Source organism: Pogona vitticeps, chromosome 14 (assembly GCF_051106095.1).
Source record: "Pogona vitticeps strain Pit_001003342236 chromosome 14, PviZW2.1, whole genome shotgun sequence".
Lineage (NCBI taxonomy): Eukaryota > Metazoa > Chordata > Lepidosauria > Squamata > Agamidae > Pogona > Pogona vitticeps.
This window is the reverse complement of record NC_135796.1, coordinates 6481285-6501448: the sequence shown is the minus strand read 5'-3', so window position 1 is coordinate 6501448 and position 20164 is coordinate 6481285. Positions and strand designations below refer to the sequence as shown.

General features: G+C 46.7%; 1 protein-coding gene across 2 annotated transcripts in view; it reads left to right on the top strand.

Annotated features, from left to right (window-relative positions):
- Positions 1-20164, top strand: part of TBX5 (T-box transcription factor 5) — a 139175-nt gene that overhangs the window by 34834 nt on the left and 84177 nt on the right. Inside the window, exon 2 of one of the 2 annotated variants that reach the window (XM_078381631.1) lies at positions 13828-13925. The gene's annotated coding sequence lies outside the window, so the exon portion shown is untranslated. Of the gene's footprint in view, positions 1-13826; positions 13926-20164 lie in introns of those variants that run through there. The other variant, XM_078381632.1, reaches the window with a different exon arrangement.

Sequence of the window (20164 nt, the reverse complement as noted above, 5' to 3'; positions counted from 1 at the left end):
AGCCCCAGCAGGGCTGCTGTGAGCTAGTACTCACTTGACAGCATAAAGCAGCTTTATAAAAGCTCTTCTCCTGGTAGAGAGTAGCCCTGGTGTGTTAACATGGGCCAACACATCTGCCTGCACTTTTGGTGGTGTGGCTGTGGGGGGACTATCATGATGAGCACCACCATTTCAACATTTGCCAGTGCACCATCAGCTACCAGCTCTGGCAGCATGTTCTGGAAGCGAAGTCATTGCCCTCTGCTGGGAAACGGAGTGGTATGCAGGAGCAACTCCACTCTTGTGCAAAGTGAAGCATGATGATGCATGGCAGCAGCAGTCCCCATCAATTTTTGCAAGCCTCCTGATTTTGAAGGTCAGAGATCTGTGAGACACATGGCTTACTCTAATCTCCTGAAAAGGCTTGCTCTTCCCAGATGTCATTAAGGTTGCTGTTTTATCACCGGTACTGAATTAGAATTCAGGTGAAGTCATGTCAGCTTCTAAATGCGGAATAGGGAAGACCACCATCTTGTTCTTTCCCTCAGCCAGAAACATCTCTTTCGCCAGCCCTGCCTACGTGTGCCATGTGGCTCACCTTATGTGTCCCCAAAGTTATTTATTTTATTGGATTTCTACCCCGCCCATCTAGACCAAAGGTCTACTCCGGGCAGCATTACAAATTTTAAAAACAGTTAAACCAATAAACATACACTATAAATCCAAGATGGTAAGATGTGAATTTAACTCATCTTGCTCAAGCGCAGTGAATGGCAGTTTCTTGATCAGTTGCTCCTTTGGTCGTATTCATTGTGTGGAATAAGAAGTTGGTGTTGCCATTGTATTCCCCATTATATCTCCAGAGTAGAACACTTGCTTTGGGTTTGGGAAGAACTCAGGTATCTTGGGACAAGTTTTGGAAAATTCATGCTGGAAACTCTGGGAAGCATTGGACACTGCTACAGACCTCTGCAATATCCTATCTTCTTCCACTTCACCATTCCAGCATACTATGGGGTGGACTCAATGATCCATAGGGTCATCATCATCTCACTCTGGTGCCCTCCATTTGTTTACAATTCCTTTCAGTTGATCACCGGCTGGCTGGGGCTGATGGAAGTGAAATAAATACAGAACATCTCAGAAGTCTTTTTTTGCTTCTGTTCAGAAGCCAGAGAGTAAGATTATCTTGCAGCTTTTGAGCAAGCGGTCTGAAAAGCATTTTTCCAATTCTAAATGAAGCCCGGAAGCTCAAGCTGATTGACTGGACACAATTAATTCCTACATCCCACATTAAAATGTGGATTTAATCAGATTGCAGCTCAAGTCATTCCGGCTATCTATGTACCCCTATTGATTCAAGATGACTCTGTGTTACAACCTCACAGAAACCATGGATCTACTGAAAAATTTCAGAAGTAGAAGTGATATATTGCCACTTGGGGGGGGGGTCTGTAATATTTGCTTCTGGGATATCATATTGCTTTCTTATGCTAGTGTCTTCCAAACATATTTCTGCTATCTTACCAGCTGGTGTCACTGGGTTTTGAAGATTATGTTTTTATGCTTGGTTTCTCTTGGTTTGGTTTGTATTTTTTGTGATATCCCTCTTTCTTTCCATGATGTACAATTTGTGGGGCGAAGCTATTGTTGTTAAGTCACCTCTAATTTATAATGACTCTATGAATGAGTGTGTGACAAACCCAGACCTACTAGGATATGTCACACAGTTACACTAAGCTGCCACCAACCATTCCCTATAATAAGTCACACAGACCAGGGATGGATTTTTAAACAATAAAAGAATAAGGTTTATTTTAAATACAAACAGGGTAAATAAAACAATCAGGTGAATAAAATAAAGTAACGTGGCTTATTCTCACACAAACAAGCATACAGTTTGGTTCACCTAGAACCTTTAACTTAAAGCACAGACCCTGAACCCATCAGTTCTGGCTAACCAACAGACCCCTGAACCTTTCAGGCTGGTACTCTGACACACAGTAGTACCCTGTCAGACACCCAGACTCCCACAACAGCTTCTTCTTCCCCAGCTGCTGCTTCGTCCCAACCCAGTGTCTCACAGTCTGTCTCAGCATCTCCCTTCACCACACAGGCATCACATATTTATACAGTACAGCCCCTCCTCCTGATGTCCCGCCTTCCACTCCCCATAGGATGGAACTTTCCCTCCAAACCCATGACAGACAGGTAACATCAGTGCTGTTATGTAACACCTCCCCTCTTTATAAGTTGTTTTGTAGGGGGAAAGCTAAGGTGCTTTTTCCCAAAAAAACAACCTGTATAAAACACACAACACCAATTATACCTACCATATTATACTTACTTACATTCTAAGTTAAACATTTCAAATAGGCATTTAAACATTTACCATATACATTACATCAATTTACCTTTATTAATACAAACCAATTTAAAACCAGGTACATTTTAACTTTTTGTTTTCATTATATACATATAGTCCATGTTCTTTCGCCGTCTTCAGTCTTCAGGTCTTCTTGATAAGGCGTCAGCAACACAGTTCACTGACCCTCTGACCACCTTCACTTCAAAGTCATAGTCCTGTAAGTTCAAAGCCCACCTCATAAGTTTGCTATTGTGGGTTTTCATTGTCTTTAACCATTGCAATGGTGAATGGTCAGTACACAGAACAAAATGTCTTCCCCAGATGTAAGGCTTGGCCTTCTGGATCGCGTAGACTATGGCCAAACACTCCTTCTCCACGGTTGCCAAATGTCTCTCACCTTTTTGAAGTTTCCTACTCAGGTAGGACACTGGATGCTGGTCCCCATTCTCATCCTCTTGGCACAGAACTGCTCCTACCCCGCTGTTAGACGCGTCGGTGTAGATGATAAACTCCCGGTCGAAGTCTGGAGCACGCAGCACAGGATAGTTGATTAACGCCTCCTTCAACCTCCGGAACGCCGCCTCACAGTCGCTGGTCCACGGGATGCGGTCATCAGCCTTCTTCCTCGTCAGATCGGTCAGCGGAGCCGCAATCTCGCTAAACCTCGGGATGAACTTTCTGTAGTAGCCCACCAACCCAAGAAATGATTTGACTTTTTTCTTGGTGCTGGGTCTAGGCCAATCACGAACAGCTTCTATTTTGGCCTCCAGGGGTTTTATCATTCCTCCCCCTACCATGTGACCCAAGTATTTTATTTCTGGGCTACCCAGCTGACACTTGCTGGCCTTTACTGTTAGCCCTGCTGCACTTAACCTCTGCAGCACTAACTCCAGGTGTATCAGGTGATCTTCCCAGGTATTACTGAAGATCCCTATGTCGTCAATGTAGGCCACTGTAAAGTCACTGAGCCCTGCCAAGGTCTGGTCCATCAGCCTTTGGAATGTGGCTGGTGCATTTCTGAGACCAAAGCTCAGGACTCGAAACTCATAGAGACCAAAAGGGCTGCAAAAGGCAGTCTTTTCTTGATCCCTGGGATCAATTCTTAATTGCCAATATCCCTTTACCAGGTCCAATGATGAGATGAACCGACAACCCCCTATGGTTTCAATCAGGTTGTCTAGCCTGGGCATTGGGTAGGCATCAGGAGTGGTTACACGGTTTAACTTCCTGTAATCGACACAAAACCTAATGCTCCCATCAGGCTTGTTCACAAGGACTATCGGAGAGGACCAAGGACTAGAAGAGGGGACGATTATGTTCTCCCTCAGCATTTCGTCCAACTCCTTCCGCACCTTGTCCCTATAGGGTCCCGTTACTCGGTATGGGGATACTGCCTGCGGGGGTGCATCCCCTGTGTGGATCCGATGCATCACTCCCTTCACTATCCCCGGCTTGTTGGAAAACACCTGTTGATATTTTCTAAGCAGCATTTTTAGTTCTTGCTGCTGGTCTTGGGTGAGTGCAGGACTGATCTTTACCTCCTCTGGGTTGTATTTTACTTCCCCTCTACCCTCCCAGAAGGGTAATTCAGCTTCCTCACTCTCAGCTGCTTTTATCGCGAATAAAACCCTCTGTTCCCCTCTGTAGTAGGGTTTTAGGGCATTCACATGAACCACCCTCCTTGCTTGGTTCTCCTCCTGCTCTATTAGGTAGTTCAGGTCTGACATCTTGGAAATGACCCTATATGGTCCTGCCCATTTGAGCTGCAGTTTATTCTCTCTGCAGGGCCTAAGCCAAAGCACTTCCTCCCCTGGGTCAAAGTGCCTCTCTCTAGCTTTGTGGTCATACCATGTTTTCTGTCTGACCTTCTGAGCTTGCAGGTTCTCTGCTGCCAGCTCTAGATTTCTCCTTAGGTCATTCATCAAGGTGTCTATGTATGTCACAACGTCTTGTGGGTCATCCTGGGTGATCTGCTCCCAATTTTGCTTGATCAAATCAAGGGGCCCTTTCACCCGTCTCCCAAATAGAAGTTCAAATGGACTAAACCCGGTACTGGCTTGTGGCACTGATCGATAAGCAAACAAAAGGGATTGCAGCTTCTGGTCCCAATTGTTTGGATTCTCTGCCAAGTAAGCCCTAATCATGCGCATTAGAGTCCCATTGAACTTCTCAGTTAACCCATTGCTTTCAGGATGATAAGCAGTGGTTTCCTTGTGCTTAATTCCACAGATCTGCCATAAGCGTTTCATGAGCTTTGATGTGAACGATGCGCCCAAATCTGTGATTATCTCTGAGGCAAATCCCATCCTGGACATATACCCCACCAAAGCATCGGCCACTGTGTTAGTCTCAATGTTAGTCAAGGGTATGGCTTCAGGATACCTTGTGGCATGGTCCACAATTGTTAGGATGAACCTGTTCCCCCTCTTTGTGGCCTTGGGCAAAGGTCCCACTATATCCACCCCTATGCATTTGAACGGAGTGTCAATCACAGGCAAAGGGCACAACTTTGCTTTGGTCCTGTCGCGGTTATTTCCCTGCCTTTGACACACATCACATTGTTTACAGAACTCCCTGATCTGCTTCCCTATGTCAGGCCAGTAGAAATTCTGTGTGATTCTCTGCTGTGTTTTGTTCACTCCTAAGTGTGCAGCAAACATGTCAGAGTGCCCCCTTTGTAAGATCATGGGGCGATACTTTTCAGGTACCACCAGCTGACTTCTGATCCCATCTCCCCCTTTTGAGATATTCCTCAGGGTTTCTCTATATAAAATCCCCTTTTTCTCCAGAAATCTCACTGGGGTTTCAGGTGTTAGCTGGGCGTCAGTCACCTGTTCAAAACACTTTTGGAGAGTGGCGTCTGCCTTTTTCTCCTGTCCAAATCTGCTGTCTGTGGTTAAGGTTTCCACCACAGCTTCTGAACTTCCCCCACCTGCTTCCGTCTCTGGCTCATCATTACCCCCCTGAACTGTCCCTGTGGTGGCTTGTGAGCGTGTAATCACTAGCACCCGTTTCACATGTTCAGCCAGGTCATTTCCCACGAGCACGGCTGCTGGTAGAGTCGATGAAATCGCTATCCGCCAATCTCCCCTCCAGCCTTGAAAGTTGACAGGTACCTCTGCTACTGGCAGAGAGATTATCTGCCCCTCAATCCCTGCCACCTTCATGCTCTCATTTGGGATTATAAACTCCCTAGGGATGATATCTGGATGGCACAGGGTTACCTGGGAACAAGTGTCCCGCAGCCCCCTATACTGACGGTCAAGTATTCCTACGTCCACCCCTGCTGTCTCAAACAACTGAGACTCTGTTTTTATCAGCAAGCAGCGCTTTACCTCCAGAAGAGGACCATTTTCCTCAGCCTGATCAGCAGAGGCAGCTGTCCCAGACTGAGCAGCCATGGCAACAGGCTCCCTCTGTGACACTGAGCCTTGCTCTTTCTGGACACAGAACACAGCTTTTGGCTTGGTCCCACTAGAATTCTGAGGCACCATTCCTTTTAGCTGCTTTAATTTCTGACACTCTGAGATTAGATGACCCTTTCCCTGACAGAAATAACATTTTCTGGCGTATTTTGATTCTCTCTCATCTTGTTTTGGTTTTCCCTCCAAAATCTGAGGTCTTAGTTTCATATCTGAGGGCTTCCCTTCACCATGGGCCCCTCCCCCTTGCTGGCTTTTCCCTGGTCCCTGAGAGTACTTGCTGTAGGTTTCTTTGGGTTTACCTACAGATTTCCCCTCACCCAAGGGCTTTCTTATTTGGGAGATAAAATCTGCGATCTCTGCGGCTGCTGCCACAGATTTCGGTTTCCTTTCCCTCACCTGGAATTTCAATTCCCCCTGCAGGACTGAATAGAACTGTTCCAGGGCTATCAAGTCTTTAAGCTGCTCGTAGGTCTCTGTTCCCTCCTGCGATAGCCATTTCTCAAGCAGCCTCACCAATTGGGCCCCCACTTGGGTAAAAGTCTGTTCTGGTTTTTTTGTGAGGGACCTGAATCTTTGTCTCAGCTGCTCTGCATTTATCCCATGTCTTGCAAACACCAGTTTTTTAAACTCTGCAAAATCTTTCATCAGTCCCTCAGGCATCTCGGCATAAACCTCAGCCAGGCTACCACTGATTAAAGATCGCATGATGGTCATCTTCTCAGTTTCCCTCACTGAGAAGTCCACAAACGCTCTTTCCACTAAGGAAAAGAACACCTCAGGACAATCTCCCTTGTGGTACACAGGGAATTTCTTCAGGTCAGCCTTAGACAGTTGGCCTCCCTCAGAATCCCTATTATTATTATTGTTCTGGTTCATCAGTTCCAGTTTTCTTAATTCAAACGCCATTCTTTCTTTCTCCAGAGCAATTTTCTCTCTCTCCCTCTCTAGTTCAAATTGCCTTTGTTTCTCCCTTTCCTCTCTTCTTTCTCTCTCTAATCTTTCCTCCATTTCCCTCACCCTCAGTTCATGCTGTTGGGCTAGGAGTATTTTTCTGAGTTCTGGGTCCTGCTCTCCTGTGCTGTCACCTTGCACTGAGCCAAATTCATCCTCAGAACCTTGGTCAATCTGGGGGTCTTTCACCTCACTCATGTCTGCTACTTGGCTTCGAGTCAAGGGCATACCCCCCCTCAGAACAGGCTGCTTTAAAAAGTCAAGCCTCAAAATAAAACGACCACTTTTTTCCTTTTACCTCAGAACCAGCTCTCCCTAGAGATTGCTGCTGTTCTTCAGCACTAAATTTGCAACAGTATCGAGTCAGAGCCTACCCCCCTCTGCTGGGCCTCTCAGCTGGCAAGCTAGCTCACTGTTGCTACGCAGTTTTGCCTCAGCGTTTTCCCGCCAAAATCAGGCTGCCTCAGAGCACCTTAATCTAAGTCTCCCCAGTTGGCACGTTCTTCTACTAGCGCACCTCCCCGTGAGGTACACCTAGAAGATTACCTACGCGCCTCAGACTGTCCCTGACTAGACCCCCCTTGCTCTGGGCACACTTGCCAAGGCTTTGCTGGACCGCTGGACAACTGGACCAGTCGTATCCCACACGCTGGACACCAATCAATGTGACAAACCCAGACCTACTAGGATATGTCACACAGTTACACTAAGCTGCCACCAACCATTCCCTATAATAAGTCACACAGACCAGGGATGGATTTTTAAACAATAAAAGAATAAGGTTTATTTTAAATACAAACAGGGTAAATAAAACAATCAGGTGAATAAAATAAAGTAACGTGGCTTATTCTCACACAAACAAGCATACAGTTTGGTTCACCTAGAACCTTTAACTTAAAGCACAGACCCTGAACCCATCAGTTCTGGCTAACCAACAGACCCCTGAACCTTTCAGGCTGGTACTCTGACACACAGTAGTACCCTGTCAGACACCCAGACTCCCACAACAGCTTCTTCTTCCCCAGCTGCTGCTTCGTCCCAACCCAGTGTCTCACAGTCTGTCTCAGCATCTCCCTTCACCACACAGGCATCACATATTTATACAGTACAGCCCCTCCTCCTGATGTCCCGCCTTCCACTCCCCATAGGATGGAACTTTCCCTCCAAACCCATGACAGACAGGTAACATCAGTGCTGTTATGTAACAGAGTGATTTCCCCAAAATGTCCCGATCTTAACAGCACTGCTCAGCTCTTGTAAACTCAAGCCTGCAGTGATAAATGGAAAACATAACAGAGCTTCCCTCCTCTACTTTCTCCACCCTGGGCATCTTCATAATACAATCTGACCGTATCTCCCCTTAGCCTTTAACACCCTCCCCATAAGCTAGACAGTTCTAAAGGCTGTTACTTCTCCCCCCCAAGGGTTTCACCTGGCCCCTTCCTCGTTTCAGTTGCCCTTTTCTCCAACTTTCCCAGCTCCACAATATATTTTCTCAAGTAACCAAACTGGACATCATATTCCAGATACACTTCCTCTAGCGTTTTGTAGATGGGCAGTTCTATGTTCCGTTTCATGGACATTCCCCCCCCCCCCCCGTTGCCCTCACAGCAGCCACATTCTGGGTCAACATATTTCCAGTAAATAGTGAGGGGAGAAGAGTTTTATTCTCTTACAGATGCCAGTCATGCGATGCATTTAGTCTGGAGGATGATGATGAATCGTTGTGGTGGTGGTGGTGGTTGTTAACAGCCAATGTTTTTCTTTTTCTGCCTTTGAAGAGACATATAAAACAGGAATTCATTTATTTATTATTATTTATTTAATTAATTAATTTGTATACTGCCCATCTAGCCAGGCTACTCTGGACAGTTCACAACACAGTCAGACAATATATATAGGTATAAAATAAATCTCACATACAAAACACAATAAAAATGCAGAGGAATCAACGTCTTCTTAAGCCAGGATAATTTTACGGTGTGCTGCTGGCACAGTGCTTCCACTCAAAGTTAAGGGAGGTGTGTATGTGTATTGTGTTTTGACTCCAACTCCAATGGTGGACTGCGGGTCCTGGGAGTTGTAGTCCAAAACGTGATGGCTCCGAGGTCTGACTCTGCTGCATGGAGCAACCCCAGGGCGTGTCTGCACCTGGACCGCGGGGTCGCCGGCAGGTTGGGCTGGAGCCTTTAAATAGCCCACGAAGAAGCAGCAGCTGGCAGAGGCCGAGTGCCTCGTCTCAGGCGAATGACCAATTAGGGAATCACAGCGAGGAAGGGCGAGGGGCGGGAAGAGACAAAGAAAAGCAGCTCAGATAAGTCTCTCTTTATCGGCCGGTAAAAATACCACTTTCGCTTATCAGCCCAGGCCTTTCGCTTCGCAGCTGCAAAAGCCAGGCGGGCCCCGAGGAACTGGAGAGGGGAGCCGGCCGCTCATTCTCGCCAGGGTCTCTCCAGACCTCGTCAACTAGCCGGCGAGGGGCGGTCCAGCCACGGATACTCCGAAATGACCGATATCGCCCCCCCCCCCAAACTACGAGACAGCAAATAAAAACAAAAACAGAAGAGCTGTAGCACCTTAAAGATTCCCAGATTCTACTTTTCTGATTTGAAATCTGTTTTCTCAGATACATGAGATATAATAATATAGTGAAGAGGACTGGGGAGCAAGTGAGACACACACACAAAAAGGAGGTGGCAATTACGTGGGCCCTTCAAAACGGCAACACTGTTGTTAACGCTGCTGCAGTTATCAGCAATCCGCTGGTTTTCAAGAAGCTTGAAGTTCTGTCTAGGAAAAGAACCTATGGGTTCTCGTAGCTCTACCCAAGCTGTGGATGAACCCAGAGTAGTTCCATACTATGCTGAGAGTCCTTGGTCCTGATGGATGGGTGGGTGGGTGTGTAGATGGATGAATGGATGGATGGATGGATGGATGGATGGATGGGTGGGTGGGTGGGTGGGTGAGTGGGTGTGTAGATGGATGGATGGATGGATGGATGGATGGATGGATGGATGGGTGGGTGGGTGGGTGGGTGGGTGGGTGTGTAGATGGATGGGTGGGTGGGTGGGTGAGTGGGTGTGTAGATGGATGGATGGATGGATGGATGGATGGATGGATGGATGGGTGGGTGGGTGGGTGGGTGGGTGTGTAGATGGATGGATGGGTGGGTGAGTGGGTGAGTGGGTGTGTAGATGGGTGGGTGGGTGGGTGGGAGTGTAGATGGATGGATGGATGGATGGATGGATGGGTGGGTGGGTGTGTAGATGGATGGATGGATGGATGGGTGGGTGGGTGGGTGGGTGGGTGGGTGGGTGGGTGAGTGGGTGTGTAGATGGATGGATGGGTGGGTGGGTGAGTGGGTGTGTAGATGGATGGATGGATGGGTGGGTGGGTGAGTGGGTGTGTAGATGGGTGGGTGGGTGAGTGGGTGTGTGGATGGATGGATGGATTTGTTGATGGACTGATTGCTTTCACTGTAAAATGCATCTGGGAATGTTGCCCAAGTACATTTATTTGGGGGCCAGCTGGATAGCTCACTGAACTGGAGCACCTGGGTTGGGAGTGTGTCGTGTCAGGAGAACAGCCAGCCTGTTTAGCCTTGAGTAAGGTACACAATCCAGAATGCCCCAAGAAGAAGGGAATGATGAATTACTTCTGAGTAAGGAATGCCTAGAAAACCCTGGGAAGGGTTTGCCATGAATGAGGTTGACTTGATGGCACATTGCTGCTGCTGTTTCCCAGCGTGGTTGGTGTTTGGGGCAGACCAAACAATTAGGAACCAAATTCTAAAAAGTTGCTGGTCATGTTAGTCAAATCGTTGGTTTTTGCATTTCAGGAAGTAAATTATCAGCAATTGACAATTATTTTAAATTGGTAACCAAATATTTGAGAAGAGTCCCAGTGGCTAAAATGAGTAGGAGGAAGGGATGATTGGTTTTGATCTTGCTTCATTCTTTTGATTCCTTGCCTTGATGTTTTGGTGTTTTTTTTTTTTTGTTTTTTTTTTGCACTTTTGAAGGTGCTTGTGGATAGAACTCCAACTTCTATAGGGCATGTTTTTTCCTGGTGGCTTATCCAAAAGTATAACAGCCAGCTTACTAAAATCAATTATTTTATCCCCGATAACTTGCAGAACTATTTTAGGACAACAAAATAGTTATGCAGTTTCATTTTCTAAAACTGGAGATGGCTAGAATTTATAATCTGGAAGAAAGGATGGGAGTAATCTATAAGATTTGGGCAACTACTGGAAAATAATATTTGCAGCATGGCTATGCCAGCTCAAGTAATTGCTGGTGCTAAGCTTTTGAGTCATTTTTGAGGAGAAAGGCAGGGTAAAAATATTTTAAAGAAAGAAAGAAATATGACATCGTGACTATCATATTTATTTGGGGAACAAGTAACATTGAAGGCAAACAGAACTCACATCCAAGTAGAAAAAACACAGCAAAATTATGCTGCTATCTTCTCCACACCTCCTCGGGGCCTGCAGATTCCATGGGACTCCGTGGTAGGACTTCTAAGTGAGCATGCCAAGACTCAGGTTATCATCTCTATGAAGTTCTGTAGCCAGTGGTGCTGTCAGGATGAGACTGTAAGGCACAGTCCCAGAGCTCCACTCACTACCATGTCTAGGAGGAACCCCTAGAGTTGGAATTAGAGTGAGCAACTGGATCTTTGACTTAGGATGTCATGCTGGAAGAAGCGAATACCTTCTGTTGGTATTAGCTGCAGAAAGGGCATTTTGTACCCATCTCCCTGTATGTATCTACCAGCTCCATCTGCTCCTCTCTGTGTGTGTGTGTGTGTGTGGGAGAACACAAAACAGGTGGGATAAGTGTGGAACCTTTATGTCTATCACAACGGTGTGGATCAACCCCCCCCCCATCTTCTTCCTGCGCATGTCACTCTCTTAACCAAAACAGCAGCCCAGGGTGGTAAAATTGCTAATTGCCTCTCTGTCAATGTCCAGTGCAGCAGGGTTGACTTTCTACTACTAGAAGTGAAATAGCACATACTGTACCATCGTGTCCAAATCATACATATTGCCTTTGTGAAATGTTTCAGTTCAGAGTCTAAAAAGTACTTAAGCACATCAGTGAACTCTACACATGTTTAGTAGGAAGGAACTTGCTGTGACTTATTTCTGACTACATAGGTATAGCATTGCAATGTAACTGTGCTCCAGAATTGCAACCAAATTTATATTTTAATTTTATTGGGTTTGATTGAGACCAGAGCCTGGAACAATTGGGATTTCAATTGTTTGCTGTCATCCAAAACAAAACACAAGAACCCTCTAACTTTCCCAAACTGGGTCCCACATTTAGAGTAGACCCACTGACATCAGTGGCAAGATTAGCATAAGTTCAGTTGCTTTCGGTGTGTTGCTTCTAAAGGACTCTTGGCACTAATTAGTATCCTGCCCCTCTCTGGCACTTGGAAGTTTTGATCCACTGAAGTTTAGAGTCTGCTAGAGAAGGAGGAAATGTACATGAGGTGCCGTGTTAATGAATGGGGATGCAAATATGCATCCATCACCAGTTTTCCATAGCTAGTTTTACTACCCAACCGAACTTATTTCTCCCAAGGTCTCCTCAACTACCCACAAGAAGAAGAAACCTGCAGTGTTGCCAAGGATTGCAAAAGACCAAAACACCAGGGCACATTTAAGCAGGGGACAAAACCCTAAACTGATATGGCTCTTCAAAAACCCGTCGGGGAATGTGCATGTCCAATGGGCATGGAATACTGCCTGACTGTGGAGAGAAGAAGAAGGAAGGAGCCCCATACAGCTGGGGCTCTTTTCCTTGCAACTTTCTCCCCACAACCACCCCCCTTTGGATTAAAATAACAATAGCGATAGAAATCCTGTTGCTTAGCATAAGCTATCAAGGGGGTTTAGTGAGTTCTCTTCTGTAAATTTCATTGATGCAAATGGAGCTACTCTAGTTGTCAATTACTGTGTTAAAGTAAGCCACAACTAGAGTTGGCCCATTTGAACCAATGGAATTTAAGGAGGAATTGGTTTACCGAATCCCTACTGATTCAATAGGCCTACTCTAGAGCGACTTGTGACACTAAGCAAGAGTATTTCAGCCTCTCCATCATAAATAAATATATATTTCTAGTTAAAAAGTAGCTAACAATAGAAAACCAACATAACAAGCAGTATTAAAATAAATGTGTTGTGAATAAGTATTTTACACAAATACTAACGATGCCTGTTTCTGGCGAGAGTCAGCGAGAATGAATCATTAAATATCCAACTTCTTCAGTCTGCTTTATTTTAAAGAAGCCATAGTAATTTGGGGGTCATCCATATAAACAGGAATACAGTGCCCAACTAGAATTCAAGAGACCTGGGTCCAAATCCCAGTTGGGCTATAGAAACTGTAAGTGGGACCCAGAAATGCTGAACTCCTTGAACCTCTCCCATACTTAGAAAATGTGATCATAAGTCAGAAATGACGTGAAGGCACTTTATAGCCATGCTTAAGACATAATGCTCTGTGTGCAGGTTTCATAATTCTGAGAACCATCTGCAAACAGAAGCATATTGTGGAATCTGAGCTTATTGTAGAAATCTGTATAATTCTTTCCTCTGAGGGATAAAATCAATGAAACAAACAAAAAACACTTCTTCAGTTAAAAAGAGAGCTAGTTTTTCTTAATACAATTCCCAGTCAGAAGTGATCGGCGGCCTCCTCCTCCCACCCCGGACTACACCTGTTCCAGAAGGCTTTTAATTGAAATTATATCCGATGGCAATTTTTAGAGTATATATTTTTAACTGCATTTCAATTATTTTGCCTTTTTTGTATTTTAAATGTTGTAAGCCGCCCAGAGACCTTCGGGTAGTGTGGTCGGCATATAAGTTAAATAAATAAATAAATAAATAGTGACACAAACAGAAACCCACCCCAGCACCCCACAAAAGTAGGTCACCGCCCTTCTCTTTCTTGTTGGAAGTGTGAAAGAATTAATGCGTCCCGGTCGTGGATTTAGGCAGAAAGTTCTCGTTGACCCTCGCTGCCTCTAGTATTCTGGGCAAGGGAAAAGAGAAGATCTTACGAAATGTCTCCTCCTTCTCCGTTTCAGCCTCCGGCGTTTTACACCTAAGGAGAACCGCTTTCTTCCACCCAAAGTGTCACCACCTGGACCTCTGAAAAACAGAATGACAGGAAACTAAGACCAAGGTAAAACGGACTTTATTCAGCCTTGCTTTTGCTTTCGGTTTTGAAGCCTCCTTTCGAGAGAGAAATAACCGACTCCCTTCTCCGGTGTCTCGCCGCCTGTTTAAAGTCCGGAGATTTCTTTTGGGCGGCGAGGGCGCTTTAAGCCCCTGAAGTGACATGGGGAAGGGCATTTTATCTTTCAGTCTAATTTTTCCTCCGTTGAAAGCGGGAAGTCGGCCCTCTCGCAATCTCGACGAGGCTTCGTCTTCCCCAGCCAAGTGAATTTAGCTCCCCCCCCCTTGTTCACGGTTAGAACAATGTCCTTCCAAGCTGCCCCATCGGTTTCTTCTGTTGGTGAACAAGAGGGGAACTAATAATTCCCTTGCAGTCCTGTCTCTTAGAGCGTGCATTGATTGAAATCGCTCGGCGTCGGAGGATTACAGAGCATGCAGGCTTCCTTTAGGTTGGATTTAGAAATACAAATAAAAATTTCCTAAGAAAGGAGAAGTCAGAAGTGAGTATAAGTTGGTGGGAAGGGCATTCTGTAGTGTTAAGCCGCCGAGCGCGGGAGGAAGGGCAGTGCAAGGTCCTCGGGGCAGAGATGTCTGGTCTCCCTTCTGCTGAGCCCGCCAGGTTGTTACGAGGCCGAGTATCGGCTTCTCTGCTCCTGGACCTCGCATTCCTAACAACAACGCGGCAGGATGCTTATTTGCTTTGTGTCGGTCTCCTTTCCCTTAAAGGCAAGTCAGAGTCGCGACGGCGGCCGCTGGAAACCCAAGTTTGGTTTTACTGTATTACGGGTTTCGGATAAAGAGCGGTTGACTGAATAGGTGGAGAACTATTGTTAACAGCTTTGTGGTTTCGCCGAGTGTTTTGGCAGGAGTTGCTGCCGAGTTTCCCCCGTCCTTCACCCTCCCAATCATGTGGACGTTATAAACCCCCAAGGAGGAAACCTCCGGGTGTTTTGGGTTGCAATTTTCCCATCGTCCCCAGACGTTACGACCAGCGTTTGGAGGGATGGGACCTGCAGTCCAAACATCTAGAAGGCACAGGGCTGGAAAGGGCGCGATCCCCAACTTCGGGGAGTTTGAGGCCAAGGCCGGGAAGCTAAGGCTGGCAACCAAGTAAGGTTGGAGCCACAGACTCGACAAGGATCTACGTACCTTTTCCACAGTAGATTCAGGGGCTCTACTCTTCGCCCGGGAGGGCAACAGGAAGATTGGAAATCCCATCAATGTCCCAGTACGGTCTTCCCGTCCATCTCCAGAGTTTTCTTACCTTCCAGGATTTCTGTGCTTGCGGAGCCACAGAGACTCCTCTGGCGGCTCGTTTGAAGCTTGGCATCTACAGAGTCCCGTGCCAGATTCCTAGGCCAAAAGAGGCCTCGGAGCACCTCGGGGCAGGGACCTGCTCTCTTGTACTCTGAGAAGAGGCACGTGCAGAGGTGGCTCCGCAGCCATGTAAACCAGAAGTCGCTTGATGGAAAGTGAAAGCACTTTTGATCCCTTGGCTGCGGGCCTTTGGCGAATCTTTCCGCACACGCAATAGGATCGTGGAGGCAAACTCCCTCAAGCCTGCGGATGATGGAAGTCGACCTGCCGGCATCCGATGCTGGTTAGGAATAAGGGGAGATCTCGCCCGGCGCTTTTATGAAGGGCGTCCGGTTTAGAGACTGACCCCGGACACTAATTGTAGAAGCGCTGTCTACTTGGAAAATCTAAATAAGAATTTGGCAACTCTCCTTTCCTCCCGTCTCGTAGTAAGGTGGCCCCTTGAGAACTTTCTACCCGCTGCAGAAGCCTCGGATCATGCCGGGGCGCTCTCGCTCTCGGGAGCTTCGCTGGAAAGCCCTTCTCGGAGGGAGCGGGCGGCGCCCTTGCGGTCTCGGCGCTGATTTTCGGGCCACGAGCGAAACCTGCCGATCAGCAACGATGGGCAGAGCGAGCAAGCAGCCTTGGCCGTCCTCAGCGGCTCTGCCGGCCGTCGAGGCCCGGCCAGTGGAGGGGCTTGAGGGCGACACAGGCGGCGCCTGCCGCGCTTACGGCCTCCATGAGCAACTTCGCTTTACCCTTTCCTCGCTCCTGTGTGCGGGGCTCGGGCAGTGGCAGCTGCGGAGAGGAGCGGGGAACGGATTTAGACCCAGGGTCTGGTTCCCTAAAATCGACAAGAGATCCCGCGTGGTCTCCTTGGGGCGGCCTGAGAGCAGAGAAGCTGGCGAGGGTCTGATTTTGCCCTCTCAGCCATCCGAATCGTCCTGGGTTTAGGGAAGATATTGGGGAGAGAGCGAGAGAACTTGGAAAAGTTCGCTCTTTTTTTTTTTAAGACACAGTTACCAGAATCTCCCTGTCAGCAGCAGCACCGCTAGCGATAGCGGTTGTACGATTCGGGGAGATGTGGGGCCAAGTGACTTCTGCCAGGCCTGGCGGGGGGGGGGCTGAGGAGGTGAAACTCTGTCCATCTGTCCCTTTGTTTTGAAAAATGGTGTGTTGGAGGGGGGGCGAGGGGAGAAGGCACTTCCGGAGTTGGGGTGGGGGGGTCGCTTTGAATGTCTGCATGCTCTTCATCCTTTGCTCCAGGGGTCTCCTTGTCCAGGCCAGGACGACCTCCAAGCAGGCTTCTTATCCCTTTCGTTTTGCTGCCGAACCGATTCCACTGGTTTTAAAACATTTTTGACCTCCCATTCCACTCTCCGAGGCTGGAAAACGATGAACTACGCAGAGAGTAAAAACAAAAAACAAAAACCGATTCGTTCCTTTTTACATAACATTTATACTGTACTCTAGGAGGGGGAAATCGATCTGGTAAAGAAGGGGTGTGAGTAGGAGACGTGAGCAGTTGAATATCCGAGTTGGGGCTTCACGTTTTTGCTAGACTAGGCAAATAGACTCGGCTGGCCCGGGTGAGTCACCATCCCTCGGATGAACCCGCCCAGCCCAGTAGTGTATTATGAGGAAGATCATAATACAACACGCAGTTGTTTGGGTATTAACCTAAGAGTGGGAGCAAAACGGTTGTAGGAATAAATTAGAGGCAATTAAGAAACTTCGTTTCCAATATTGCATCTGTCATGAACTCATCAGGTGGCTTTATGGAAGCTTTATATAAACACACAGTATCGGGGTGATGATGATCAGCTGTGTGAAACTGACTGGATATTCGCTGCCTGTTTGTTTATTGAAAGTACTGTATTTGCTTGCTGTTTTTCTTCCCACCAGGGCTTCCAAAGTGATGCACAATAATAGAAGTCCTGGATAACGCTTGCTTGGTGAAATATCAAGCAAGGGCTTGTTATCAGATATTGATATCAATCAAATATTGCCCTGTTTCAAGTTATTTCCAATTTTGATTTCTGAAATTCCTGGAGTTTCTGAAAATATTACCAACACCACTGTCCAAATCTCTACACAGGGAAAAAGTGCAAACAGCACTGAGATTACCGATAGTGGCAACAGACATTCTGGGATGCAAAATGTTTGTTTCCCCATTAAAAAAAAAATTCAACAGATCCACTTAGAGCATCACTCTAGAAATGTTGTTGCATGAAGTGCAGGAGATTTTACTCTGACTTGCTCCCCAGTTATACCTCCAAAGGCCCCTGGTTCCTAAATTCTGGTAAAGCATAATTTACAGGAATACTTGACCATCAAGCATGGTCAGGAACTTGACCGTCAGTGTCTTTCTCTTGCATTGAGGGGCAGGGGAGGCAGCGTTACAACAGGCATGTAGTAAATTTAGAGAAAATGTAAATAAAATAGGATGTTTAGAGGTGCCCAGATTTTATTTTATTTGGACAGCAATCATGTAAAGTACTATTCACAGATTTTTTCCCCATATAGCCTTTTAAATAGCCCATACATCTATCCATTTAGCAAGGCTTTTTTAAAAACACGTACATCTGAAACAATTCGTGTGTGCTAAATCAGTTGTAGTCCCATTTGAGTGGTGGATCCCATTCATTCCAAAGGGAAGACTAGCTGGAATTAAAACTGAATTTATGTTATATGTATGTGCAAAATGCATTATATGTCACAAATGAAAGCAATGGTAGCAGAAAGAAAATGCCAGAATCCATATTGGGACTATTCCTGCATAGGCCAACTAATAATTGCACCAAAAAGTGCCCAAGCTTTCCTGGTAGTTATTTCTTCATCCACCAAATGACAAAATTATGAGGGCTGACCTTGGATCATAGTAATGTGCAGGATGCTTTAGGATGCAATGGAGGTGGCAGGCACAGAGAGTAAAATGAGGCTCATTCATCAGGTGACTCCATGGTGTTTATTTCAGCTGGTGTATTTATTTATTGGATTTATACCCCGCACCATCTGGCAACCAAGACACTTTGGGTGGCTGTAGCTGGAAAGTATGTGTACAATTTTGGAGATGCTGGATAACTTTTCCCAATTTCAGAGAGTCAAAAGCTGAGCTCCTGACCAAGCCCTAACCCTGAACATATTACATACTCATGGATCCCAACAATTTAAAAACCTTTCGCCCCTCAATTTTTGATCAATTAAAGGGAGCAGCCTGTGCTCTCCCCATTTAAAAAAACATTCAGTTGGGTCATCTCTGCTCAGTTTCCTTGAGAATCGGTGGGTCAGAAGGAGAAGGGAGGAAGGGAGGGTTAGAGAGAAACGCACCTCTTGTTCCCATGAGAAGGACATCCATTGAGATGGGCCAATATTTAGGAGGCAAGTAATTTTAATGTAAACAGTAATTTTCAAATTCATGTTCGTGGCCAAAACCGTTAGGTTTTGTAGCATCTTTGTAGAGCAGTTATGAAATACTTTGTTCTTATTCTTTTTTTAACTCCCTCCATACCAGTGTCCAAATTACTCTGAAGTGTCTTGTGCGGGTACAATTGTAGAGGTGCCTGATCAGTTGAAAATTAAAGCCTCAGTATACTGGATGGGACTAATTTTGGAATAACCCTGCAGATGTTTAGTTAAGGCGTATGGGTCTCTGCGTAAGCCATTTGCAAGCCCCAGTGCGGCCCAAAGAAGCCGTGGCTATTGTATCTCTATCTATCGGCGGGATCTCGCTCTGCTGTGGGTTTCAGCAAAGTGCCCTGGATTTCTGCTTACACAGCGCCCGACTTCCTTGGAGGCTGAGAATCTACAATGGCAGAGAGATCTTTTTGTATGGTGTAGGCTAGAAGGCCACAAGAAGCTTCTTGAAACCGCCGCCCCCTCCCCAGCATCCCTTGCAGAAAACAAATAACGGTTGGGGCAGAAAAAGTTCAAGTCTTTGACATCTACGGGACTTGATTCAATCTATCATTTGTTGGTAACCAAAGGGAAGCCCATTGTTGACAATGGGGCTGCTCTAAGTATGTCTAAATCCAGATTATCACGAAGGTCTCGAAAGTTTTCAGACTTTCTGCCTCTTCCTTAGCTAGTCTGCTGGGCAGCGCCTTCTTTCCTTCCCCGGGCGGCTCTCGTGGGTCCCATTTCGTCGGGGAAAGCAAACAGCCCGGGCGTCTTCCAGGGTCCTTGTTCGCCTAAGCAGAAGGATCTTTCTTGAGACACGCGGAATGCAATTTTGAATAAGGGTTTCTATTTCTTTTTTTTAATTTCCCCCCTCTCCCCCTTGGTTAAGTGAAGATCGAAAACACGGGGGTGAGGGGGGGGAAGGCAACTGAGCGCCCGGGCCGTCTTCGAAGCTGCCTGACATTCCTTGGGGTTCTGCAGGGTCTCCGAAGTTTTCTGTTTATTTGTTTGTTTCCTGGGGCGGGAGGGTGGGGGACGTAGCTTTAGGACCCCGGGAATTATTACCTCCTTATTATAAGCAGATCAAGGGCAGCTTCGGTGGCTCTACCGGTTAAACGGTTAGCAATTTCTTGAAGGCATTTTCTTTTGGAGGTGGGGTGGAATGGGGTGGATACCTCCCCTCCTTCGATTCCCATCCACCAAATCGTCCTTCCCTTAGCAAGAGCGATGCCCCTGGCGGCCCAGGGCGGGTGAAGGAAGGACGGCGGGAGGGAGAGAGGGATACGGCGATTTCCCTTTTAAGCTAGGTCTGGTTTCTAGTGATTAAATTTTTCCTGATGTGTACTGGACTTATGGACAATTGATTGAGAACACGCCACCGGGCGCCAACCCATGGGCCTCCAATGAGGGTCCAAGGCCTTTAATCCTGGAGATGCTGGAGGCGGAAGGGGGGGAAGGGATGGGGGAGGAGGCAGGGAAACACACACCCACACACACCACAGAGCAAGTCCCCCCTCCCGCTTGCTCCTGACTTGCGGTGGGCGATTCTCC